The sequence below is a fragment of the Apus apus genome, chromosome 3 (assembly GCF_020740795.1).
Source record: "Apus apus isolate bApuApu2 chromosome 3, bApuApu2.pri.cur, whole genome shotgun sequence".
Lineage (NCBI taxonomy): Eukaryota > Metazoa > Chordata > Aves > Apodiformes > Apodidae > Apus > Apus apus.
This window is the reverse complement of record NC_067284.1, coordinates 102,079,920-102,107,177: the sequence shown is the minus strand read 5'-3', so window position 1 is coordinate 102,107,177 and position 27,258 is coordinate 102,079,920.

Sequence of the window (27,258 nt, the reverse complement as noted above, 5' to 3'; positions counted from 1 at the left end):
GAAAGCATGAAAGAGAAACAGACTGGGTGCTGGGACTGAAGAAAGGAAAACAAGACTAGTGGGGTTTTGAGGTATTTTACTTTATTTTGATCCTGTCATAGTGTATTTTAAATTCATAAATAATGGAATAAAAAAGACCCCAACAAAACTCAGATAAATGATCTTGAGCCCTCAAGCCTCAGTCAAAAAATAAACACTGTAATACTTTTACAAGGAATTAGTAATGCACAGTTATAGTATTCCATGTTTAAAAATAAAGCTGTTGAGTAAATGAACAATACCTTTGCTGAAAAGTATTTCAGCTGAAGAGTGAAATCCCTGCAGAGTGTGATCTGTGAGATTCTGCAGGAAATCTGCATTACAATACAGCATTTCCATTTCCAGGGAGGGACTCACAGAAGGACACGTGGAGGAGAAAAAAGAAATGAAAAAGCCCCAGTCCTTTATGCCTAGGTTGTAGGGGGCCTTGGCCCATCATTCTCATGCTAAACAGTTACTTTTTCTACAGGTACCCAACTGAACTGAGAATCTTTCTCAAAGAAAAAGTGAATGTGACAAAGCCTAACAGAACTGGTTCTTTGGTTAAAGAAAACTGTCTCCATAGCTCACCTAGATACAGCAGATATGGGTTTACCCCTCTGCCTTGCTGCAAATGAAGCAAGGACTGTGTCCAAATGCCACAAGCACTGGGCTACAGTGCTGATCTTTGACTTCTGCTCCTCCATTCCAACCACTCCACCTCTTGTTACTAATTAAATAACTTTGCGGTGGAGTAAAAGTTTCTAGCTAGATCATTAGCCCAGTAGTCAACCAGTTAGTGTGGGATGTGAGAGGGCAGGGTCCTAAATCTGATCCAGTGACAATCTGGTGTTGCTCTTCTCCAGTGCAGGGGACTACAGTTAGCCTCCCCTTGGCTTGAATCTTCAAGTTGTAATTTAGCAGCTGGAGCAATGGCCAGAGACTTGGATACAGAAAGTATTACGTCCTGGCTGACTGCCCCTATCTGAAGGCTAGTCTGCAATGGGCCAGCTTTGCTTCTGTGTGGAAAAACTGATATAGAGCTGGTTTCCTTTTGCTGCCCAGTGGGAAAGTTTGTGAAATCTCCATTAAATTTGTGGGATAGGAAAAAGGGAAAGACAGCAAGCAGAAGAAAAACGAATGAAATTCCTGGCTTCTAGTCCCCAGATTATTAAGCAAGCCATGGAAGAGTGCAACTAGGTCACTGGCATTAGCATGTTTGTGTGGTTAATTTGCTGAAGAGTAGCAATAAACATATAGTGCTGTCGGCCCCACGTGCAGTGTGCATAGAAAATGTTTTGGCAGATAGAAGGAACGGGCCCATCAGCTGCATAAGTCTATTTGTTGCAGTCTCTATCATAACTAATAGAATGGACTGCTACCCTCTTGTAGCAGATGAAGACAATCTTGAAGACAAGTAGATGCTATGTTTCTGCTTCCTTAACATACTGTTACATAGACAGTGTCTTCTGCTTGGGCATGTATTTAAAGGAAGAAAACCACAAAGCAATAAGCATCTGTTTTTTTCTGCTAATCAGAAGTCTGTGGTGATCCCAAATAGATACAAAGTGTACCCGTAACCTCTGGTCCTGGAAAGCACTCAAGGTCAGTCATAAGCATTTCCTATGTTTTCACTTAGAGTGCCATCTTTTGCTTATAATTCACTGTGGCTTTGCATAATACCAAAATATGATCTAATTAGGGATAGAACTACTTGAAATTTCTGCATTCAACAAGTGCCTTCATACATGGATTTATTCATATATACACATTTAGCCTGTTACTTGTTCTTATGTATGTCTATGAATTTGTGTGTTCGTGCTTCTGTGAGTGTGTATGAAGCCAAACATTTAAAATATGTGTGTATGTGAGGAGGCAGATTTAAAAGAACACCTAACATGGTATAAAATATACTGCTATAAAAATCAGAGGAAGAATTCCATCTCTAAATTAAAGTACACTCCAGAAAGAGCAATTGTTGCCTCTAAAATGTTTGTGTTAAATTCATGAGACACAATACAATTCTATTCATGCTATCATCTATGGCTCCTGGAGAGTTAAACAAAAATCTTAGCCACTAGCAGAAAAATGTGCAAAATATTATCAAAGGAGTAGCAAAGGTCACTTCTGTTGCCTGCCTTTTTATGAGTTTCATTTTTGTCTTCTTTTTTCTTGTTGCAGTTTGTTTGTATACATTGGTAAACTTTAATGGAAGAAAATATGAGGGGGCAAAATAAATATGAAGGAACAGACTGCTGTTCAACAGTGCTGAGCTGGTATTTCCATGAATGATGTTAGACTCGTGTTTAGAATAAGAATTCAGAAAGTCCACAAAGAGAAGGTTGCAGCAATGCTTTTCTCCTTTTCCTTCTCTTTACACTTGATACATTCTAAAATTAACATCTATTTCTGTGTAGATAGAGAAATGTGTTATCATTTAGCACAGCAGTACTGATTCTTTGAGGCACAGAACAGAAAGGCCACGGAACAGCTGGACCTTACATTTTCTTTGGTGCTATAGATGGCCCATTGCACAGGATTTTGTTTGTGTAAGTTCAAATTCCAAACTTTCTTGCTTAACTACTGTAATAATAATAACTGATTAGGGTTTAACAGCAAATAACAACATTTCCATGTGCAGGTGCCTAACATCAGCTGAGATTGCTAGGAAAAAAAGTGTCCTTTTTGTGGGGATGGCAGCAAGCATTTGAAGTTGTTGTTGAATTCAGTTGTACCACCATGTCCTTCGTATCACTGAGGAGAAGCCCTTAACTCTGGTTAATCAGATGAAATACTGTTTTGATCTTCTCAGTAAAGTGCCTTAAATTCAGATGAGCTCTTCTTGCTCAGTATCAGGCTTAGCAAAGTGAATAAATAAATGCTCAGGTAAAAGGCAAGATTGAAGATAATCAGATACTTAAGTGCTTTGCTGTGTAAGTCTTAAGTATTTCCTTGAGTCAGTCCCTAATTGTCTGTTATGCCTGCCTTGAAATGAGATTTGCAGGTGTTTTGACAATGTAGAAAGGCTATGTAGTTTCATAACCATTTCTCTAGTTACTTCTTTACTTTTTGCTGTAAGTTTGCTTTCTACTTTCTTCCTGCAACACTCTTTCAAGAAGTAAAGAAAACTCCATGTGAAGTATAAGCACAGTTCCCAAGGAACAGTTTATTATTTGAGACAAGAAAAAACATAATAAGTAAAATCTGATGGATAAGTAGACCTCTGTAGAAAAAAATGTTCCTATTCCCACATAAAATACCATTCAGTAGGTAATGGTTTTTCAGTAAAGTTTTTGCTTGTCTAGTAGCAAGACATTTTCCTATTTATTCCTCCCATGGATAAGGTTAGGTCCAGGCAGGGAACATTTTCCCAACCCTATGAAACTGGTTAAGGTTGCAACTGTTTTCCTGGTGGAACAAACCAAACATGCTTTTAAAGTTTTTCACAGAGAGAAAGTGCATCACTGGATAGTTAAGAGCCTGCTGGTAGTGAGTTACACCAGGCACCTTACACATCACAGAGTATGGATTATTTGGGCTGGTATCTGTGCATTCAGATTCTGGACAATGCATGTGCGAACATGTGGAACTGATATTTTCCATTGCCAGAGCTTTCGTGATTAAAAAGACAGGGAGACAATTATACCTCAGTGAAAATCACTGTTTGCAAATAATGTCCCCAAATGGATTGAATCCCCATAGCGGAGACTACCACATATTGCTCAAACTGTTCTGTTTCTACACAGATTTCTGGCTCTACTGCCCACCTACTTAGCCAGTAAATACGACTGACACATTTAATCACTAGTGTAGAATTAAGGTATCAGAAAAGCCATGTTTGCTTTCACCTTGTCCTAGACTGAGTTCAGCTCTGATTTCTGGCTTGAACTAAGGCCCAAATTCCTTAAATTAGCACTGGCTTCTGACTCAGACACTCATACCTTCTCCCTGAGCCACAAAGACTAGCCTAGGCCATCAAACTCCCCTTCCTACCAATATATCTATAAGCACGTGTTTAAAAAAACCCCAAACCTTCTCTGTTTGCCCCCCAGTAAAATAGTTTTGTCAGTCTACATTTCTCAGGCCTTTCTGAAAGGGACTTTCCTTTAACTGTGACTTCTGCAGGCAGCTACATGTGTAATTTCTGTTTGATAAACAGCAAAAATAATGCTAATATTAAAACATTATTTTTGTCAACATACGTAGCTGGAATGCTGAAGGCTGTTTTACCAGTAGGGAGATACCTTGCACACATTTATTTATCTAGTTAAACTTTGTGTCTCATCTTTAAAGCCAAAAGCTTCTCAACCCCAAGCAGCAGAGCACAAGTAAAGGCAGATGGTTGAATCAAGCAGAAAGACTCACTATAAAAAGCTCAGCCTTCCAATAATGCTGGAACCTCTCAATTTTTTCATACAAGTCTCTCCATTTTGCCTTCCAGAGACTCACAATTAAAATTCTATTCTGCCTGTCTAATCAAGACAGCAAATCTATTGAATTGCATAATGCTGGGTATAATCAAGGAAGGATGTGACATGAATCCATTTTTCTTTACAGGTAGAAAATGAAATATTTTCTCTCCTTCCCTGAAAACAGATGGGTGGCTGAGGATTTTGTATTTGGTCTATCTTCCTCCCCCTCTTGTTCCTTTCTACCTTTGGCACCAGCTGTTCACTGCTGAGTAGATCTATTCACCAGTGGCATCAGGGCAAACAGGTTATGCCATTTCAGTGGTGATAGTGTCTTCCTGATGTGCGAAAGGCACTGCATGTAGTTCTGGATGCAAGTGGATTTAATTGGTGGTGTTAATCTCCTTGCTGCCCACCCCTTTACCAAAGGTTATTTTTCTAGTAGCCGTGAGAACTGAATAAAACCTACATCTGCTCCCTAGTTGCCGCAGCTAAGCCCTGTTTATTAATGTACTCTGAAATCCCTTCTGCATCTCCTCTAATTCACATTTACATCCTTCAGGGATGACCTGGGCTATTGAGAAGAACACAGGGGCTTGCAAGATTTGGTTCTGCAGTCTGTGGGTTCTCACACTTAACTAATGGACTAAAAAGCAACCCTGGAGCAAGGGCACATCAGTCCCATTCAGCTGTTTTAAGAGAAGCTGTGTGGATTTATGCCACAATTGAAATTGGCACATACCTTCCTATCAACCAGTAAATCGCTGTGCAGCAAGGTGAACAGGCAGACTACTTCTGCCTAAAGTCGGAGAGAGAATCTACCCAACTGGGCTGAATTGGTTTGTAACCCAATCACACTTAATTTGGTGAAAAACAAGGCCCGTGGAATTTCAACCTTGTTCCTGTGCAACATCAGGAATCTGATTTGTGTCGATCTCGTAATCGGGTGCAGACAACAAGGAAAACAAGTCCTTGCAGTGCTTTCTTTACTGAGCCTAACAAACCACATCTGATAAGCTATATAATTTGCTACAGCAATTTGTGCCAAAAATAAAAGGCGCAGTCCTACAGTGCAGCACGTTTCTGAGAAAAACAGAACCCCACCCCTTCCCTTTGTAGCATCTTTCTCTTGCTTTGGCTTTCTTGGTAAGACTGAGCTGATGTCTTCCGTCCTGGCTAACTGGCTCTGTGCTGCCATCAGGGTACATCACCTGCTCTGCTCCCCAAACTGCTTTTGTCCCCCCTGCAGCTCTAGAGGATGATGCAAGATGATGGCACTGGCAGGGTTAGGAAGTCGTGAGAGTATTGACTTAAACAGTGAAGGCTCTTTCTTAGCTAAGTGGCCCTGACTTGGAGGGGTGGAAGCTGAAGTTCTAAATCATCAAATAATAAACTGCACAACTTTTTCTAAAAAATCCCACCAAAACAACAACAAAAAACAACACAGGATATTATTGTTGTTTTTGATTTGACTGAGTAATTCTAAACTTCTAAGAAATGTGTCTCTCTTTAGTTTAATGACCAGAAGAGGAACAAGTTCTTCATGTGTATTTTACATATCATGCCCCCAATGGAGAAAAAATTCCAATGCTTTTTTGGGTTTGTTGTTTTTTTTTCAGTTCTGTTGCTTACAGAGTGAGAGGGGAAGAAAGAAAGCAAACAACACAAAGTTCTGAAGAATGCAGGCTGTCAGCTATGCTGTGAAACAACTTGGAGGTTAAATGTGAATCACTGCAGTATGTTTTCTAGTTTTGATTTTGCCAAGGTTACCTTAAAAACCTTAATGCTTTCTGCAGTGTTTACAGCAAAAACTGCAGATGTGCTTCTTGGTTATTAAAGGGAAAGCGTATGAGAGGGAGGTGGGCTAAGTGGAAAGGAGAATGAAAGGTCAATGATTTTAATTCTACCTCACTGGATTCCAAAGTTTGAAGGGATATATTTGCTTGAAAGGTCATTCTATGGAAGGTAAGCACCCTGAAAGCAGTGTGTTCGGAATTTTACAATGGAAAAAAAAAAGTAACTTGCTGGGATGTTTGTGTGCCAAAGGTGACAAAAAACCCTGTCTTTCCTTTCAAAGCCTCTCAGCCTTCTGCAAACTCTCTGGGATCAGGGCTGGAGTTTAAAGGCAACAGGCTTGCATTTGCTTTAACTCATCCGATAAAAGCCCGGTCCAGAATTCAACAAGATTTCACTTCTTACTGAAAGCAACTAAAGGAGAGAGGAGTAGGCTTCATACCAGAGAAGTACTTAGAACTTTCAGTACTTGTGCTTGAGTTCACCCTATGTTCCCTTGTATATAAAAACCCTAGGGAAAACAAGTGCTGGGCATGAAAATCTGCAACACTGGCTGAATTTATACAGCATTATGAAAATCCTGCTGCTAATGATTTTGAGGCCAAATATATCATACTTAGGTTCTTTGCTTGCACAGCTCCTAGCACAACAGGTTCCTAATTTATGACTAATGCCCCTGAGTCCTACCACAATACACCAGTAAATACTGGTAATGTCAGTTGTTCTTCAGTTACCTGAAAGGAAGTCAGACCCTTCACAGTATCAAGAAAGTCTTCACTTAACCCCCACCCTACTTCGGCCAAGTCTTGCTTGGAGCATTAATACATTTTAACTATGAAGCACTACTGGAAGGAAGAAAAGTTCTTACAGGGGAAGACGACTGAGGCACAAGACAGAATAAGTGACTTATACAAGGTCATGCAGGAAACCTGAGGCTGTGCCAAGAACAGAGTGTAAGTTCCTTGAGTTCTAGTCAAGCACTTTGTCCATTTGCCTGTCCTCCTGCCTGCTTGCTTAAGACAAACAAACATTGACAGCCGCACACATACACACACACACGTGGGTACATACCTGCACACATCCTACAAAACAATGTGCCTGCAAGCTCAAATGTTTGGAAGCAGCAGCCAAAGCCTGCTCATGTAAGTTCAGTTGTAGCAGCCGTGCCTGTGTGCGTTTTGATACATGGTACCTAAACAAACTTAACAGTTTAAAAATGCAGCCCATTGCATGTACAAAAAGTGCAATCTTTGAAAGGATTTTAATTTGGCAGCATTTTGGTGGAATATGCTTCAACCCAGAAATAAAGCACAGCAGGTTTGAAGTTCCTTCCCAGAAGTGCACAGGTACAAGGGCTTTCAAAGGAATTGCTATGAGATTATTTTAACATGAAAACCAGCTGATTTAACCCTTGCCTCATGGTCAGAAATCCTGACTTGAGGCTGAAAAGTAATACCAGCATCGTTAGCCTGAACCATTACAGCCTGGCAGACACAAGCAAAGGTAAACAAGATTGTATAAGGGTGTCAGCAGCTTTAGTAGTAGTTGCTGTTAACTCTGCCTGTATTTAATCCTACAGTGAGTTTGACTCTGTCATTAGGCTGTATTCTTGTATCCCTCCAAATAGTTGAAATTTCATCTCTGCCTTAAACAAGAGCAGGATCAGGCCTTAAAGAAAGGAACTCTTATTTTTTGCAAAGCTGTACTCAATGAGTATGTTTTGGAAATACATCAGCATGACCTTTCAGCAATGTGCCAAAAAATGGGAAAAAAAGGAACGAGTTTGGGAACTGCCAACCAGGAAACATTGTTCTATTTGTTTAAAAAGAAAACCAGAAACCCGTCCAAGAATTTTTGTGTAAGTTAGAGGCTAAGTCACTCTCCTTTATAATCACTCTTTTTCGGGACACTGTATTTTCAGGGATGGTAGATAAAATCTGGCAACATACTCATTGGCTCTGTGTTTGGATTCAGTCCTCTTGACACTAATCTGCCTCCATAAACTTTCATCTCCTAAACCCAAAACAAGTTCACCCAGAAAGGAAAAAGAAAGAAGGAAGGGGGATGGGGAGAAGGCTGGCAAACTGCACAATAAAAATCCAAATTGCAGCTTCTGCCATTTCTCAATGAAGAAAACATTAGCAATGGCCAAGAAGTGCAATAAAATGCCATAAATCACCCAGCTCGTATTTGCTGTATGGAAACCTTACATACAGATGAAGTCCTGGCAATTTCTAGATACACACAGGTTTTGCAAGTGTGATTATTTAATCAGGTTGTGTTGTCCTGACTGCTTTCATAACACTTACAGAAAGTAAATGGAACAGAAACTAAAAGGTGAAAAGCTGTATGTACTGTTCCTTCACCCTTTGCTTCTCCCACTCTGCTCCCTGCTCCCTTCCCCCCAGTGGTGGCTGTTTTGCAGTGTCAGCCCTCCATGGATCACCAGCCCCCCCCAAACTGTAGAAGCCCCCTCCCCAGAAATGAAAGGCCTTGAGTAAAGCCATAGGATTTGGCTATTCCAAAGGCACTTCTGGTGTATTTCTTGTTCTCCTGCTTCCCCCTGTTTACATTCCAGCTCTTGTCTCATTTTCCATGGGAAAGAGATACTAGCAGGTAACACGGGGCCCTTTAAATATTTCCTGATTCCTGCTTGCTAATGTGACCCTGAAACATACTGTGTTTCACAGAGGTTCTCAACACAATATGCTTTTAATAGCAGCATAACTCTTTTATTGAAGTTTTGCTTTAAAGTGGAGAAAAAAAGTTCAAAGTAAATTATAAAGTCTTTTACTGCTAATTGCTAATGTAAAGTGGAGTAACTGCCATTTTGTTAAATACAAGCCAGTCTAACAAACCCAGTCTTCCAGTTTTACTTAGAGCTTGGTAATTTTTCTTATGCCACTGTTCAAAGGGATACTGTCATTTGGTTTAGACCCCAAATTAACTCACTTTAAAGCTTATTCTAATTTCACAGGGAATTATAGATACCTTATATGATTTTAAATGTACCTGACCTCACAGAGTAATAAAAAAATCCCCAACAGCCAATGTTTATATAGGACGTATTAAAACACTCCCCAACATTTTATGCCCCCTCTAGCATTACAGATGCAACCAGCTAACAACCACCCAGCCAAATTCTGCCTCTGTGACACGTGTGCAGTCTGTCTCCTCCTGACTTTAATGAGAGCTCCATGCCTGTATCTAAGGGCAGAATTTGACCCATTTTTTCCCAGGATGGTAAGGGACTCAGATGCATCTTCTTTCTCTTATTTTCTTTGCTGATGGATGAGTGGAGTGCACCAGCACAAACAATCATGGCATAGATCCTAAGCATAAACGCAATGTTAATTACAAGGTCTATTAGCAACACCGTGAAGAAAAAAAAAAAATATAAAAAAAAATATATATATAAATGTTTGACAGAACAAAATCTGCAGGGGAAAAGAAAACATTATTCTCCGGCTTCAGGGAGGTTATTATTACAAACAATGTCGAATCGATACATTATATTTAACACTATGATTTGACAGTGTTCCTTCCAGTGAGCACACGAGGTCCCGAACAGTCGCTGTGGCTGCAGCCCGCGCTCCCGGCGCTCGCTGGCTTTGCCATCGGGTCACACTGAGCATGACCCGTGCAGCATTTGTGGAAGAGCTGCTGGCAAGCACGCTGTGCCAAAAACACACACACACACACATAACTGAAACACAGCCTCTTCTTCCCTCCCCCACTTCCCTGAGTTTATTATGCTTAATTTCTGAGTTAGTGAAGGTGGCTGGTGCACACTCTCAGGGTGATGGTTTTTGGGTTTTTGTTGTGGTTTTTTTTTGTTTGTTTTTTTTTTTTTACTTATTTGAAAGTGAGTGAAAAGACAAAAGCAAACAGAGTTTTGGCTATGAAAGGATGACCTTCCTTGTAAAGAATTTAAGTCTTTTAACTTCAGAGGGGAATGAGGCAGGAATGCTGTTTGTATCAGAAAACTAACATGGGGAAGGGAGGGGGGAGGGAAGCGGCATCTTCCTATCACTTCAGAGCTTTCAAAGATCTCCATTTCCCAGAACTACCTCTGTAGTGGGATAATATAATTATTAGCAGCTGTTAAAACAAACAACAAACAAAAACAAAAAGCGCACACCAGGACTGGCATGTCTGCACATGCCTGAATGCTCTGACCGTTCCACTGAGAAGTTAAAAAGAGGCCCCCTTTCCCCACAGCCCCTACTCCAATTCAGGCCTGGCAGAGCCGGAGCATGGTATGGCAGAAGGAAAACTGCAGCCAGAGGCATTTATTTTCACCCATTCATGTTATGAATGCTGAACACTCCTCCATTTGATGAGTGGAGCATTGATTCTTTTCCTTCTCCAACATGCTTTCTCATAAACAAAGGGCAAAAGAGATGACTTATTTCAGATTTAGATAAACATGGGGGCAACAAATGAAACAACAGAAGGAACAAAAGCAAAAACTTCCACACTGCAGGGAGAGGGGGAGAAAGAGGTTAAACCATCCCCTGCTTCGGTGGCTTTACAAATCTGATAAGTGGTGCAATTTCTGATACACATCTTTTGTTGTCATATGGCTCCATTGCTGGGATTGAAGGAGGGGATGCAGATATTTCTCTCTTTCTCTTATTTTTATAATGAGGCCTTTGGGGCATTATAGTCTGGCTAAAAGTTTATAAACATGATCCTGGGAATCTATAAGATCCAAAAGCAAATAAAAAGAATCCCGTGTGAATTGTTTATTAAAATCACATGATTTTTAAGTAGCTCTCATGATTCCTTGGGCCAGTTTCACGATTGTGGATGCTCAAGGCTGGCAGCATAATTTCTACCCTCTCCCTGGGACTACTTTTGCTGATTAGCTGGCTCTAGGCAGCTCCTTGCCCTGCAAATTCCTGTTCAGACACCTCCGTTCATTTATTAACAAGGCAGAGTGGCACAGGTAGAGTGTCAGCTTCATGAATATGAATGCCCTTGACTGACTGATCCCAGTGACAGGCACCAAAGCAGAGACTTGGAGCAATTTAAAACCTGAGTGCCTCCAGCAGTGCGCTCCCTCCTTCCCTCAGAGGATTCCATGCCTGGAACAGCAATCCGGTGTGTCAGTGCAGGGCTCCCTTTATCAGCCCTTTAAGCCGTGGCCTGTGAATTGCAGAGGCTGAGGCACGGGCATATGTTTGCTTTTTGTTGCCGGTGCTGGAGGAGGAGGAAACATCTGCCACAGGGGCAGGGTGGACAGGAGGGTTTTAAACTGCTGTAGCAAAACGCACCGCTCTCAGCTCTCAGAGCCTGCTCACTCTCAGTCTGCAGCTAAAATGAAATGCAAAATGGCACATATCTCGCATGCATGTCCCCTTTGTTTGGAAGGAAGAGACTTCACTCTTTAAAGGGGCAGTACACAAAACGAGTGAGGTTTCTGACGCTGCTAACCTTGCTGGTATCTTTTCCAGCTGCATAATACTAGGCAAACGTCAAAGTATTAAACAATATTTAGCAGTAATTAAAAATGTGACTAAACTCTGAAGGTTGATGTTAAATCCAGGCAAATGTCTTGAATATACTGGGCCAAACCTTCTCTAACTATTTCCAAAACTTTGTGGCTAGGAGCCCTCTCTACAGATAATGATGGTCAGTCTTGTTATCATGGACCTCTTCCTTTGTCCTTTCCCTGCCTGCCAGGCAAAGAAGCTCTGCTGCATACATTTTCTTCTTGACCCTCCTTGTCCTTTTCTCAAGTGCCTCTTATGTTGGTTAGATAAAAGGTAGCAGTGTTCTAAAACGCTGTCTCTGTAGTTTTGCTATGTAAAATGACATTCATTCTGAAGAGTGGTGAGAAAATAATGATCTCATTAGAGGAAAGTTTAGCTGTGTAGTGGTTCCTCTCTGTAGTGGAGATTAAATAGCAGCTAACTACAAACAATAGTCATTTAAACAAAGCGCCGGCATCAAAGTTATTATCTCTCTTTCTGCCCTTCAAGAACATCATCAGAAATTGATCCTCTCACCACTGCACATTTTCATCAAAGGCCTTGAATTTCAAGCTTAGAAACAGTAATTGTTTTGTGTGTGTGTGTTTGTGTGCTTATATGTGAGTTTCTAAACTGGATCCTCGGGTTGGTGTTTTTAACTAATTATTGGTGACATTTCACTTTTCTTCATAATGAACTTCCTCAATTGTTGGAGTTTGTGTTTTTTTTTTCCTTTCTCAGAAAGAAAGAAAACGAATCCTTACTCAAAATGAGAGGCGAAGTGGCAGAAATAATTAAAGGAAATAATAGTGTAAACAGCTTTCTTTCCTCTATGAGGAATGCTAGGAGTGGAATAAAAGGATGGTTCAAACAGAGTTACAGACACTGCCCAGGCTGTACTCAGAATAAAAGAAGGATGGGAATGGTGAAACTCAGATCTTCAGTTTCACACCCCATCTAGGAGAATGTTAAAGCGAGGTTGCCAGACAAGCATCAAAGAAGCTCTGAAAATCACAGCCACCTCTCTCTCCTCCAACCCGACACATCCCAACTCCTTGAGCGATGGTACCTCATTTGTTTCCTTTCTGAAACTAGAGCCTACTTTCCTTGGCAGTTGTCTGCTCAGAGCAGATCTTCCTCTTTTTACCCTCATGCAACATACGAGCTGTGGATGGGGAGAGGCATGGGAAGCAAACCATACGGGAAGATACTGCTTAAAACTGGAGGTGTTTTGTTGCTGCTTGTGCCTTTGTAATTGCTGCCATACAACAGCACAGGGGGGCCTGTGTTTCAAAGATGGCAAAAAGCCGTGGGATGGGGTATGGTGATGATTGTGATGCTGATGCATATATGCATGCATGCAGCAAATCCCAAGTTATCTGATTTGTGGTTCCCTCAAGGTCTGGCATATATCCTTCGTCTTTCAGCAAGGAACAGCTTGTGAGAACCTTATGCTCACTGTTGTCCATGAAAATTCTTCATTATTCTAAACATCTTTGTTCAATGTGAAGATCCAGATTGGTGAGGACTGAAAATACTGAACTATCATAATTTTTTCAAGTGCAAATGTATCTCTGCAGTCACCTTACATTCATTATAACATCCAAATGCCAATTATATCCCTAGAAAATTTGAAAGAAAAATGTCAAGACTTTTTGTTGGAGATTTCCTGTGAAAACTGAAGCTATAGCTTGGTTAAAGTCTCAGTCTAGTTTGGAGTGGTCTGATCTGAATTGATTTCTTGCTGGAATAATCCCCTTTGCCATGGAAAACAGTGTAAAAACATATTATTTTTTTTTTCTTAAAAGGACATTTTTATTGAAAGGTGCATTTTTGTCTTTTAAATAAAAAACATTTTTACCAACTCAGCTATGGATGTAAAAGTGCCCAATACTAGCAGAGCTAAATTCCTGACCTCTGATCTGGAGAAGTTACTGAATGCATTATGTTGAAGAATATCAAAAAGGGAACAAAGTGTAATAAAAGATAATAACAGCAACTTCTACTACCCAGATACAGTCAAGAAAGAAGTTATCTCACAAAAACAGCTAAAAGGAAAGCAGGAGGAAAGAGAAACAAATGATGATTAAATGGCGAAGTTCAAGATGCTGTTAGAGGTAAGCAAGATCCCCTGGAAAAAGGAGAGACAGCAGGAATGAAGCCAACAGAAAGGAGTGCATACTATGATAAGGAAAACGAAGATGGAAATTGTCTAGAATAGCAATTACTTGATAATAAGGGTTTATATAAGTATGTGAGATACTGGAAGCCTGTCCATCCAATGGCTTTTGAGGATGCAAAGAAAGCTACTAAGGGAACAGGATTCTTCCAGAGAGTTTTGACAACTTCTTTGATTTCCAGCAGGGCATAGGGTACAGAGAAATTCAGTGAATTTGACAGAGTCAAATTAGTTTCACACTGGTCCCATGCAGCAATGCAAAAATCATTGCCTTGCACAGCAGTATCAGGCCCTCTGAGTTGTCTGGGGTTGTGGCTGGAAGCGCCTCTGCCAGAGCTAGAGGCAGCCTGCAAGACAGGGACTCATGTGGATGGGATGAGTCCATGGGAGCAGCCTCTGTTATTTCCAGAGACTTTTTCATGCTCTTATTAGCCTCTGGGAGTGCAGCTCTGCTGCTTGTCCTTCCTCTCTGGTGGGCAAGGCAGTCAGGACAGCACTGGCTAACAAAAGGTGCACAACAGTAGATCTTCCACCCTTGTTTATTCATTGTTGCCCCAGGTTTTACTTAGCAAGAGCCCTTTACTCACAATACCAGTTAAATGCCGTCTCTGATACAGTGTATAGTTACTGTACCTTGACTTTCAATTACATTAAATCCTATTATAATCACTTTCTTTATAACAAATCCTCTTTAACACCTGAAGAGCTCAGTTCCCATGGGTGCAGTGCAGTGTTCTTGAAATCAAAAACAGAGGAATTCTAATGGAAATGCATTAACTAGGAGAATACTTTGAAAATGTGCCTGGCATGAAAGGCCTTCAACACATAGCTTACATTCAAATAGCAGTGGAGGAAAAAAATTCCCAGAGCCAAGCACTTGTATACCAGCTGCCTTAAGATAGAGTGTCTGAATCACTATGTTATCACAGTAAAACATCTTGTATGGAAAATCATCACTATCCAAAGACAGGTCAAGTGCAGGTTATCTAAGTGCTATTATTATAGAACTGAATGTTTTCCATCAAAACAGAAGCAAGAATTTGAAGAGATTTACAGTGATGGCCAAAAGGCTCAGTGGTATAGTGAATAAACCATGAAGCTTCTTTGCAACTTTTTTTGTTGTTGTTGCTTTTTTTCCTGGCTGGCAGGAAGGTACTAAAAGTAGTATGCCACATTTTATTACAGTTCTTTTCATGGTTCTACCCTTCCTGGAAAGATAAGAGGTTTCATGCATGATTCACATGGTGTTTGGTTTTTCTTCTATAAAAGTTACCCTGCTGTTGTCTATTGAAATGACAAATAATGAGTCTATCACACTTAGATGGGGGAGAGAGAGAGTGGGAATATTTGTAATACAGGTGCGAATCTGATACCTCCATCCAAACAACTGGAACTTTCTCAATGCATTTTATATATAGTTTGAATAAGAAATGCTCACTTAGGAGTCCCAGGAGACAACAAGTGAAATTAATTACATAGTTCATGCATTTAGCATACTGTCCTCATCTTGGTTCTGTTTCCCACGCTAGTGGAATTTGCTGAGGGAACCTGGAAGCCTGAGCTACACATATTTGGTTATGAGTTACTTGTGGGGTCCTCTCACACACCATTCAAACATTGAAGGGCAGATAACACATTTGCGTATGGTTCTTTGCTGTAGAAAAATCCTCAACTCTGCTCTTATCCTGTCTGAGTTAATCTCTGTGCTTTCAGTACAGAAAAGATATTGCAGGGACACTTTGTAGTAAATGTTTTCTTGCATAAATCATGCTTGTGAAATAATTAAACACATCCACTGTAGCTTACACAACCCCTCTGGAACATACGTACAAGGATAACTTTTTCAAATGCCACCAAATTTGGTATCATATTTCAAGAAGTACCTCTCTTCTAATTTCTAGCAGTGGTGCTGGTAAATACTTCGCTGAGCCTGGAGGACTTCTCACACAGTCCTTCTAGACCACATCAACAACAACCACAAAATGAAAGAATGATCATGGTTTTCCAGTGTAGGCAACTGCCTTCTGGCCTGCAGCTCTGGGTACGAGTGACACATCTATGACATTTCTGGAGCTGCTCCATCTTGTGCAGACAGGGACTTCTGAATTTTCTTCAAGTTTTTAATCTTCTGAGATGCTGCGTTGCAGTGTGTACTTGTAGAGACTTCTACAGACCATGTTATTCTGGCTCAGGCAATATTCTCAGCTGAATATGGGTCTTGCAGAAGCTCCATGGGCTTTCAGCTGAGCTGCATCCCCTGATTTGTCTGTCCATGGGGTCACACAGATAAGCTGGTAAAAAGAGGTTGTGGGAATGCCAGGCAAGAGCCCAGGAGAAGGGTGATAGTGCCTGTTTTGGTGACAGTATGGCTCTAGATCAGCTTATGATGATTGTGAACCTTCACCCTAAGGGGTTGAAATATGTCATTAAGTGTGTGTACACATTCTACCTTGATTTTCAAAGCAGGGAGACAGGAGTATATGCTGTCAGGTTCTGCTGGATATTGTTAGAAACAGGGGAAAATGTGATGGCTTTGCTGAATGGTGAATGTGCACTGTGACATAAGATAATATGCTCTTCCAAAGGAAAAGACTTGTTTTTTTCTGTATAGAAATCTTTTTATAGGTTATTGTATGTATGATTCTGCGGAAGTAGAGCTAAAAAATTGTCTGAATTTTGTGGAAAGGTTATGTAACTGTACTTTCTTTAAATAGTACATTTATTCAAAGTGCTCACTTTCTCATCAGTGCGGAAAATAAAAAGAAAGAGAAAAAAAGCACGTTTTCCTAGAACAAAAGGTAATTTCCAAAGGACTGTAATTAGTTCATGAAAACTCTGCCTTTTGTCATATCTCCTCAGTTGAAATGGAATAAAAGGATGGACCTTTTTCATTGTTAAAACAAAACTACGGCATATGAGGTAAGGGAGGCTAAAGAATTTGTATGACAAGTTGTGTCTTAGGTCTACAGAAAATGATAGTGCAGCAGTACTGAGGGTTTATGACTTCTCACTTTGCCAACTTTTGGAAAACCTAGAAGTGGTGAACTGTCATCTATTCCTTTGGTCATCTCTCCCCAGAGAAAACGTGGAGCCTTATAAGAAAGAGGTATATTTCAAGACCTAACAGACAGATAAGAAGAAAGTTATAAAAGCCCTGATCCTGAAAGGTGACTCTAGGAAAGTCACGTATACTTTTGCTCTCTGAGGGTCAATTGAGTTCACCATTGTCTTTTCGCCCTCAACAGGAGGAAGGGGTTCTAACATAAGAGAAAAGTCTGGCAGAGGTTTGGGTGAAAGGAAAGAGCTGAGTAAGGAAGAAAAAAGAAAAGAGAGAAATTGAAGGCAGTGGCTAATAAAGAATGCTGCCTGCTGAAAAAGTATGGTCTGGCAGAAAATGTTTTTACAAAGATAATTGTGATAGTTTCATTTCAGGTAATGTTTTTGAACACTGTATGAAAAGATCATAATTTGTAACAATAGCTTCAAGCCTTTTATCCAGTTTGGGAACTATACAGTGAGGACATGGACTAGTTTGTGATAAAACTTAATTCAAAACCTCTTATAATAATTTTTTTTCAAACAAAGAAAAGAAAGAACAGGAAGAAATTATGGGAATAGGACAGAACAACTAAGATCTTCTCACCATCTTTCTTGAGTGGTCTTATAATGAAGCACTGCCAATAAGCAATTTATTTATAATAATAAACACATGATGTAACCATTTCTGTTGCATCCCTTAGATTATGATCATGGATGAAGAAGGGAGAAATATCCCTTGAACAAAGGTTCCTCCTCATGTAAAGATATAGCTAATCCTAAAATCTTAAAAAATGATACTGTAAATAAATTTGGGGGCTATAAATAGAATTTATTTTTAAAAGGCTTACTTAATAGGCCCAAGCCACAAAATAGAAGATTATTGAAATAGGGTTTTAAATAGAAGTTTATTTGAGTATGCACAACCCACAGATTTCAAATCCAGATTTAGAAACCCCCAAATTTTAGGAGTGTTTGGAGCTATGGTTTTTGTTTCATCCATTATAATAGTAGAGGTTACTTGCCATTCGGATTAGTGTTCACATTTCATATATGTCCAAAATCTGGAATTTGATTATGTCCTCTGCCTAAAAGCTATAACTAGTGAACAAAGAACATCTTTATTCTTTGCCAGTTGCATTTTAACAAAATACTATGATTTTCTTTAGTAGTTCTGTTGTTGTTCTATACTTAACAACCATTTTTAATCTGAGTTTTTTTCAATAATTGTAAAGATATTGGCCATTCAGGTGATAAAATTAGTGAAGATAGGAAAACCTTAAAAAACATTACCAAGTATTCAGAAATGCACATCCAAGGAGACTGAGAATGTTGTAGGGTTTATTACTTGAGAAGCAACGTGGGATACTGTAACTAAAATCTGTTTCATAATTTGTATACTCCAGAGGGTACACTTAGGCTTGCAAATGGTGTAACTCAGCATAAATTTAATGGAACTATGCCAATTCATAACAGGAGGCTTTCTGTGTCTCAGAGGGGTTCACTTTGGATTCTGAAAAAAATTATCAATGCAGTGACAGACTTTTCCACTGCAGCTGGTACTGAGGAGCTTGGTGGCAAAAAGCTGGTGCTGCCTGGATAGGATGTGGCTGTGTGAGGAAGCAATGGCCATACTTTACCCAAATGGTGGTCTTAGTGAGGCTAGTGGAGAAGAGATACACTTCAGTATTCTCTGAAGCGGGAAAGACAAGAGAGATGCTGCTGGGTGAGTGTGTTGCCAAAGCTGCAGCAGCCCCAGTGTTGGTCTGCCCAGTTTCTCTGCCAGGGAGGTGGGCATGGGTAAAAGGGAATAAACATTGAGGAGGGCAGTTTAAACATATCAGTTAACGATTAAACCATGTGTGACTGGAGCTTTTTGGTAGAGTTCCTGCTAAATATGGTGAATCATTATGCTTTGGGGAAGCAGAAGAGCTTGTCATGTGAAATGGAGGATCGTGTTCATAGGGAATTGCACGTGTCTTCCCTGCTGCACCGCAGGCTGCTACTGTGACAGGTAGAAAGATGACTACTAAGAAATTATGCCAGCTTGCTTGACATACCTGCTCTTTGGGCTCAGTTCTGTTCTGCAACAGCAAAGCCTGCTACAGGCTCACTGAGTGAAAGCCTGACCCTGGTGAAGCCCATGAGTTTTTTTGTTACAGTCTGCGGTGGAGCAGGGATTTTAGTCTCAGGTCACATCTGCTGTAAAAAAATAATGTAAAAAAAAACCAACCCAAGTCCTCTGAGACTGGAAGTGCCTAAAATTCCCTTACTGAGATTGTGCTGTTCTGCCCTTTGAATACTTTGCTTACACCTTTCTAGAAGGCTTGACTACAAATGAGAGCTGGAAATTTGAGAGGAGAGGCAGGACAGTATTAGCAGGTATTTGTTGATTATAAAGAACTAGACTAAGGGAAATACAGATACATTTGTTAATTTTCTGAAACTACATGGTCATCCTTACTGGATATAAACTCCTTGTCATTTTAAGGGTTGTTTGGATGTGGTGTTGGTGGATATGGTTTAGGGGAGAACTTTGTAGAGTAGGGATTATGGTTGGACTTGGTGATCCCAGGGGTCTTTTCCAACCTGAATAGTTCTATGATTCTATGATTTTACTCATTTACTATTTAGCCATGCCTACCATCAAATCAAGAAGAATAAAAAAAGCCTTTTGTTCACCATTTCATGAATTCCTCTTTTAAATCTGCTCAGAAGCTAGTTTCTTCAGGCTGTAGCATGCTCAGAGTTGAGAGTTTGCAGGATAAATGCTAGCTAATACACTAGAAATAATTTAATATCCTTGTGGAAGCACTTGATTTTGACCTGGTGTATAGTGAGACTCTCAGCAAAGAAAAAAAAAGGTTAAAAAAAAAAGTAAAAAAAATATAGAAAAAAAACCAGTAATGCAGAACTGTGATGCAATGTTTTAGAAATTTTATTTATCTTCTTGTGTAGCTTCAGTAGGCTTCTGGGGACCCAAAAGGAAGCTCAGCTCAATTCATACAAGGCAGCTGACTCTTTTCAAACAGCAGATAGCCTTTGAGTTTCAGAAACTTACCTTATGCTTTTGGCAAAGGTTTATGAGTCATATATATTCCTTGTGTGTTCAACATGAGGATCAGGCTAAAATTAACCCCATTCTGAGGCAGAAGGTAGCCAACTTGACACTGTGATCCATTATGCTAAAGAGAAATGCTTCTGTCTAAACCCAGAGGTAAACTGCACAGACAAGAAGTCATTGAAATGAATTATGTGGCCAATCTTGTTAGGCCTAGGTCAGAAGCAGAGATATCTCTCTATTTCTGTCCCTCCACCTCCTAAGTACATTTAGCCTTTACACTATTAGACTTCCCTGGGCCCTTTTTTAAAATGTCACCTGCTCTACAAATTCCAGCATTTTGTATTTTTAGATGCTGGGGTCAGTATGAGTGCAAAAATAATGACATTTCTGCCCTTACAAGTAATTCCTTCATTTTATTGCTTGTAGGAATGAGCCATAATATGGAGAGAAAGAAAATATGATTCTATGATTCTGTGAAAACTGCTTAGCCATTTTAACCTCTCACAGTCTGAGAAAGAAATGACAAAGAAAATGAGTCTCTTCCTCAGCTGATAACCCTCCTTGTACCTACCACCTTCATGAAAAAGTGCCTTCCTGGTGTGCTTTTGAAGCTACTTGTATGGTGGACAATGAGGGAATGTATTGTCAGGTATTATGTCCCTCTAGCCTTTCTGGAAAGCAGCTTCACCAGAAAACCAGCTGATCTCATACTCTTATTTCACCAATAGCAATTTAAAAAATTTCATTTAGCACCTGCTCTATTTTTTTTATATTTTATTTTTTTTTTCCTTCCAGAATAAGGTCAAATGCTTGTTCTACATCTCTTTCTGTCTTTGAATTAAGATCCCTTTTTCTCCCTTCACCTTCCCTTAATGTGCAAGGCTATGTCACCACTCCTGAACAAGGAAGGGAAGCATTTTTATGTGGAATAGATTATAACTGACAGACCCCAACATGCAATTTGTGAATGGGAAGATCTGCCTTATATTTTTTTTTTCTTCTAAGAGATGATGCTGAGCCCACAGTAATTTCCATTTTAAGTGTGTGGATATTTTCTCCAGTTAGCATAAACTTTCAAAATGTAAACAAATTAACCTTAAAAACACATTTTGCATTTTTAATTAGAAGGTGCATTATATTCCAGACCTGGTCATAAGTGTGGATAATAGCTCCTCAGTGTCATTGCCGTATTTCAAGGTTTGGGTTGGTGAAACACCTCTTTCAAGAAAAATCATCCATTTTCCCTTCTGTTCAGTGCGAAGAAGAATTTTACATGTCCAGAGATAGAAAGAAAAGATATTGAATGCAACTTATACATGTTCCTAGTCTTTAATTTTTAAGTAATTCTGGTCTTTGGTTCTTTATTGTCTTAAAATGGTGTTTTCTGTTCCTGCCTTTCACCAGCCAAGATTACTTCCAATTAGGAAAAGCAAAACTATTGAAAAGACACTCTCACAGAGGTATTCTCAGAAACAGTGTATTAAACTGAATCTTCTGGGAATGCATTTTTAAAAACGGATCTGATTTACCGTAAGGCTGCCTTGCAGTGGTTAACCTGGTGTAGTTTTCCACAGGGGAATACATCCAAGTGTGGTGGTGGAGTAAAGAAGAGCATGTGTTTTTTATTAAGAACTTTTAGCCCTTTACCATTTCTGTAAGGAAACACCATCACAGATGATAACTGAGTAAAGGAAAGATCATATTTTAAGTGAATTCCTATGCAATCAGTGATGATTTTTCATGCCTTTTCATCACTTTTATTAGTATTTTAAAGGAGCAATAAAGAATACATAGCTATTAAAACCATGCAACCCTCCACAAACCCTTTGATGCAAAAAAGAAAAAAACCAATCTAAACCACTCATTATCATTTCAACATTTGTCAAAAAACACAATTTAAACAGAGAACGGAAGGAGAAATTATATGTTGATCTATATTTAGAGTAATCAGGCTTTTGAATGAAGATTTTAGGCTCATATTTTCATAACTGTGTGTGTGCAACTGATTGGAATTTTATGGCAGGCGAGTTTTCCTTGAGGGAGGGAGATAGATTACTGAGTCAATATTTGAGGGCTCTTTTGTTTTGCTTTGTTTTAATGTTATTGAAAAGTCTGGGTGGCAGCCCTGATAGGTGCTTTATAGCTCACAGATTAGAAAAAAAAGAAATAATTAGGCATAGTTGAAAATCAATTGGTTACACATGGTCAGTACTGGGGAGCAGCAGTTTAAAATACTTGTCCCATGTTGTTTACATCCATGGAAATACCATATGAAGCCATAGTACAGATACTGATCAGGATAATTTACTTGAGAGGAGACTTCTGGATCAAGTTAGTTTGTATTTCTTCAAATTGCAGATCTACTTTGAGTGCTACTATGAGGCATTTAGTGAAATGAAGGGGCAGGGGAAGAAGGGTTTTGTGCTTTCTGCTAAATATTAATAAACAACAAAGCGGAAAGCTTTGCTTAACACTTCAAGATTTTGAAGTATACTCCTTCTGTGCTCTTAATGTCTCAACAATCTTGTGTTATTCTCAGAAATGTATTAAAAAAAGAAAGAAAAGAGTGCATCTATGTACAGGGCTACCAACTTCTATCCATGTATAGGTAAGGTTATTCCAGCAGGATGCAGGTGACCCTTAGACCACTACTGCCTACATACAGTATTTTAAGAATTCTGGGAAACACATTAAGAAGCTACACTTCTGGAAACAATACTCCTCTGTCAGGTCTTGTAAAGCAATACAAACCAGAGAGATTCCATAAACTTTGCAAGTTTTGTACAGCCATGTTTCTTGAAAAAGGCAACTCCCCTGTTGCCCTTGGCTCTGAGTAAAATTTTTTACTTCTCTTTTTGCCATGCACTTGGAATAAAATGGATCCCTCAACTTAATGAGATATTGTCAATTAAAGTAGTTGAGAGAACAGATTTTCTTTTTTTAAAATTTACTTTAAATGCTTTACAGAAACAAACATTAATTAAAACAGATAGATGCAAATGTGTGCCTGCACATACACACATTTGCAGATATACCTAAATGGAACAGCATTTTATCTCCTAAAATGTGAATGAAAGTGCTTGTTGTTTTTTTTTTTTTAATATAAAATGAAAGCACCTATTATTTGAAAAACCTGAAACATGTTTGGTTTAACTTTCCAGCATTTCCAGTATTCTGTATTTCCTGAAGTGGAGTTGTATATTCTCACTGAAGAAAACATGAAAAAAAAAGATGTCTAAACTGAAATCTGAAATGCCCTAAATCAATGGCTGTTTTAGTACTGTGTTATTTCTCTGTCCTGTTAATACCTAACAATTTTGTGCCAGACTGAACACTGGAGAATTTGTATTAAAAAAATTTGTAGAATAATAATTTATGTTTTATTGCCACTTAAGTCTAGGCTAATCATAATAACACTATCTAGCTCTATTCTGGATCCTTAATTGAGGGGTCTTAGAGATCTTAAAAAAGAAAAAAAGTAAAAAAAGTAAAAAAGATAAGTGTATGTTTTTCTTATTTTAAAGCTATGGAAGCAGAAGCAAAGTAAAGAGAAGTGATTTCCTCTGTGTCACTCATGAGGCCAGTGACAGAAACAGGTACAAAATCCAGATTTGCTGAGAGCTAATATAATATGCTATCTACTTTTGAGAGACTAAAAAGCATTCTTTCCTATCACGGGATGATATCACACTCTTCCTTAGGCTACTTGTCTACCAAGCATGTACAAAAATGATTTTTCTCTTGTTTATAATCACTCAATCTATTTAATACCTGGGAACTAAACTCAAGAGACCTATGCTAAATTTCACATCTCAGAATCAGACATATTTGCAGGAGCAGTGTTAATGCCTTTTTTTCCTACAATGAGACTAGATCCTTCGTTCTTCCATTCCTCATAAAATTCCATCAGAATTTCCTTTTAAAACTCACCTTAGGCACTGTTTAATAATGCAAAACTGACAATAGTCCTAGGGTTGAATGTTTGGAGAAATCATGTCTGTGAAACATTAAAAGCAACATGCCTAGACATGCTTGGTTTTGGAGGCCATTTAGGAAGGCAGTCACACACATGGCTATGAGCAGTGGCACCCCACAATATTCACAACAGCCAATATGCCTGGTGCAGCTGGCCAAGTTTTTTCCTGCAATACCAGAGTGTTTCTTCTGAGCTTATTTCTTGCTTGCTGCCCTGCATCACATAATTAAGGGCTCACATGAATTAAGAACCCAGAATATATAGGTGGACGCTACTTTAATTTCAATGAGACAGGTGGCAAATCACTTGAGAATTTGGCTGAGAGAGTAACTATCATTAAACCTTACTTTTGGAGCAAATGACAATCCAGCTTTAAAATACTGACCAAAATTAAGGGGGAAAAAAAGTAAAAATCCTGTCTTCCAAAGACCCTTGTGGTTTGCTTTGCCAGACATCTGCTGAATAGAGCAGGCACGGCATGACCTCTTTGGGGCTAGCTTTGGTTTGGTCTGGGGGAAGGTGGAAATAGACTTCTGTCATCAAGATTGTACCTCATAGTGGTAGAGTTTGCTTTCCACTCTTCAACTCTTGGAGCTGCAGGTGGGAGAAGATGACTAGAAAAGTGATAAGGTTACAAACACTTTGCCTGAGTTTGGCTGTGGAAACAGCAATAGGAGCTGGGCTTGGAGTCTTATATCTTAATATTTTTCTTATTTTTTTCAAAGGAGATTCTGCTTTGGTGATTTTGTTACCTGGCTTGTGATGACTTTGCAGTCAGCTGACTTTGTTACAGTAGGATAAAATTCACTGCTCCTACAGCCATATCCTGCCACGGAATTTCATGCCACAATGCTGTTGACTTCAATAGGAATGCTATATAGGAAACAATGACTGGAAATGCCTGTAGTATTGCACATAGTGACACTATATCCATGAAAGCAAGACAGAACAATAGCCAAAGGTCTCACTAGGCAATAAAATTATGTTTGGGTTCTTTACCCTTTCCTTTCCTTTCCTTTCCTTTCCTTTCCTTTCCTTTCCTTTCCTTTCCTTTCCTTTCCTTTCCTTTCCTTTCCTTTCCTTTCCTTTCCTTTCCTTTCCTTTCCTTTCCTTTCCTTTCCTTTCCTTTCCTTTCCTTTCCTTTCCTTTCCTTTCCTTTCCTTTCCTTCTTTCCTTTCCTTTCCCCTTCTTGGGAAGTTTCCATGGCATGAGGTGTAAAATTGGGGCTGTTTATTTCTGACATCCCTTTCCACTGAATGAGATCCTAAAAATATACCATGACTTAACCAATCTACTGTCAAAGTATCCAGTGAAGAAGCTTTTAATACAATAATGGACAAAAATGACACTTGGTCTTGTAAAATTTCTTCTTCTAAAAAAGGAAATTAAACAGCTTTCTTTTACTAAAATTAAACAATGAGCCCTAACAACAGGAATTATATTGGGTTTGATCCAAAACCCTCTGAAGTTAATGCAGAAACTTGCACTGACTCCAGTGGTCTTTGGGTCAGACCAATTGTGAATTAAAGGCAAAGCAAGAACTTTGTTGCAGAGCTGTACTTGTCCTCATTTTCTTGCTATCATACACCAGCTGTTCATGTAGTGCAAATGTTTTTACCTGTTTAATCTTTTTCAGGTTTGAGACAACTAGAATTAAAAAAACCCTCGAAACCTCAAAATCTACACATATGCCCTAAGTGTGTCACTATGTGTTTGCTATGGGTGTCTGCAGAAAAGTGCCTGCATACAGAATTTATAAAAAAATTGACACGAGAACTCACTGCCTTTCCAGGACACTGATGGGTGGAATATTATCCTAGAGAACTAAGAACAGAATGTTTGATGCTTCCTTGGAGCTTTCTTAGCTATTATAAAGCTGTTATTTTCCTTCCTCTAAGTAGGGGATTTTTCCTCCCCAGTTACATGGGCTGAGATTTCCTTCTCAAAGATCTTGTTGGATAAAGAAATGTCCCCCTTCAGCTGCCCGCTTGGACTCAAGACCAAGCCCTTATTTGAGGAACCAGTGTTTGCTTAGTCATTTAAGCTGTCTACCACAAATAGGATTTATGAAAGTAATTTATTGCTGACAAATGTGTCAGCAAGGTCCTCATTTGCAGATGCCAGAATTTGTTTATTAATAAGCTCACTTGTTTAGGAGGAGTTTGCAAAATATTAGTTCCCTTTAGAATGAGAGGACAGTTTCCTCCATATAAGTTGAGGTCAGATAACTTCACCCAGATAAACCAATAGCAAATGTGACTCAAACAGCCAAAAAAGGTTTTCCTCTCTGCAGGGGTAAAGAATTGGTAGTTTAAGTTTGCATTGCATCCTATCAGATAATGTTAGACCTTATAGTCTAATGCAGTACTTACAGTACCCATAAATCACTCAATCTGCCATAAATGCAAAGAATATTCATTCTTTTCTTTGAGCAGGATGCAATCATGCCTTAATACTGTCTTAAAACCAGTGAGGAGTCATATCCAATAACTATCCCAATTATCTTTCAGCACAATGTTTTCCACCTGCAAGGAAAGATTATGTGTCAGTAATGATGATAAAGTCCTTAAAGAGATGTTGATGCCTCATGGAAAAATTTGAAAGACATATTGTTTAGAGAGAGTTCTGCTTATAGGCTGCATCATACATATCTGAGGTATTTCTTTTCCCTATTTTTTATTACTAAGGACATATGTGTAAAGAGATATTGTGTCTCAGGGAGATAATAATTACTAGCAGTCATGTGTGCTCTATTCTTGTTGGGTAGAATCTTGATAAATGACCTTGGGGGAAGTTCTGTAACTGCTCTATGTCCTACTCCAGTGTAAAATGGAGATGATGCTTGTGTGAGACTGGCTATTAATTTGTGGCAAGGTTTTCCATACCAATGGATGGAATATGTCAGGAAAGTGGTTAAACCATGTTCTTACAATTTATACCAAAGTTGTAATTCTTTTCCTGTTGAGCCTAAATCATAGAATCACAAAATCATAGAATGGTTTGTGTTGAAAGGATAATCTAGTTCATCAGTGCATTACTGTGTTAGGTCCTGTAATAAAAGATCTACTGAAAAATTGCAATCTAAGTCGTAAAGATCAAGAAAAAAGGGACAGAGAAAACAGTGATATTGAGAAGTGACAAACTTTTATCAAAGTTACAGAATATTTTGGTGTCGAAATATGGAAAAGAATCTGTATTTTGTGTCTCAGTTGTTATTTCTACACGATCAGAGTGAAACCGAACTATCTTAGCCTGTCGGAGCTGTTAGATCAGTGTGTTAGCTGGAGCTTGGTGCTATGTGAACA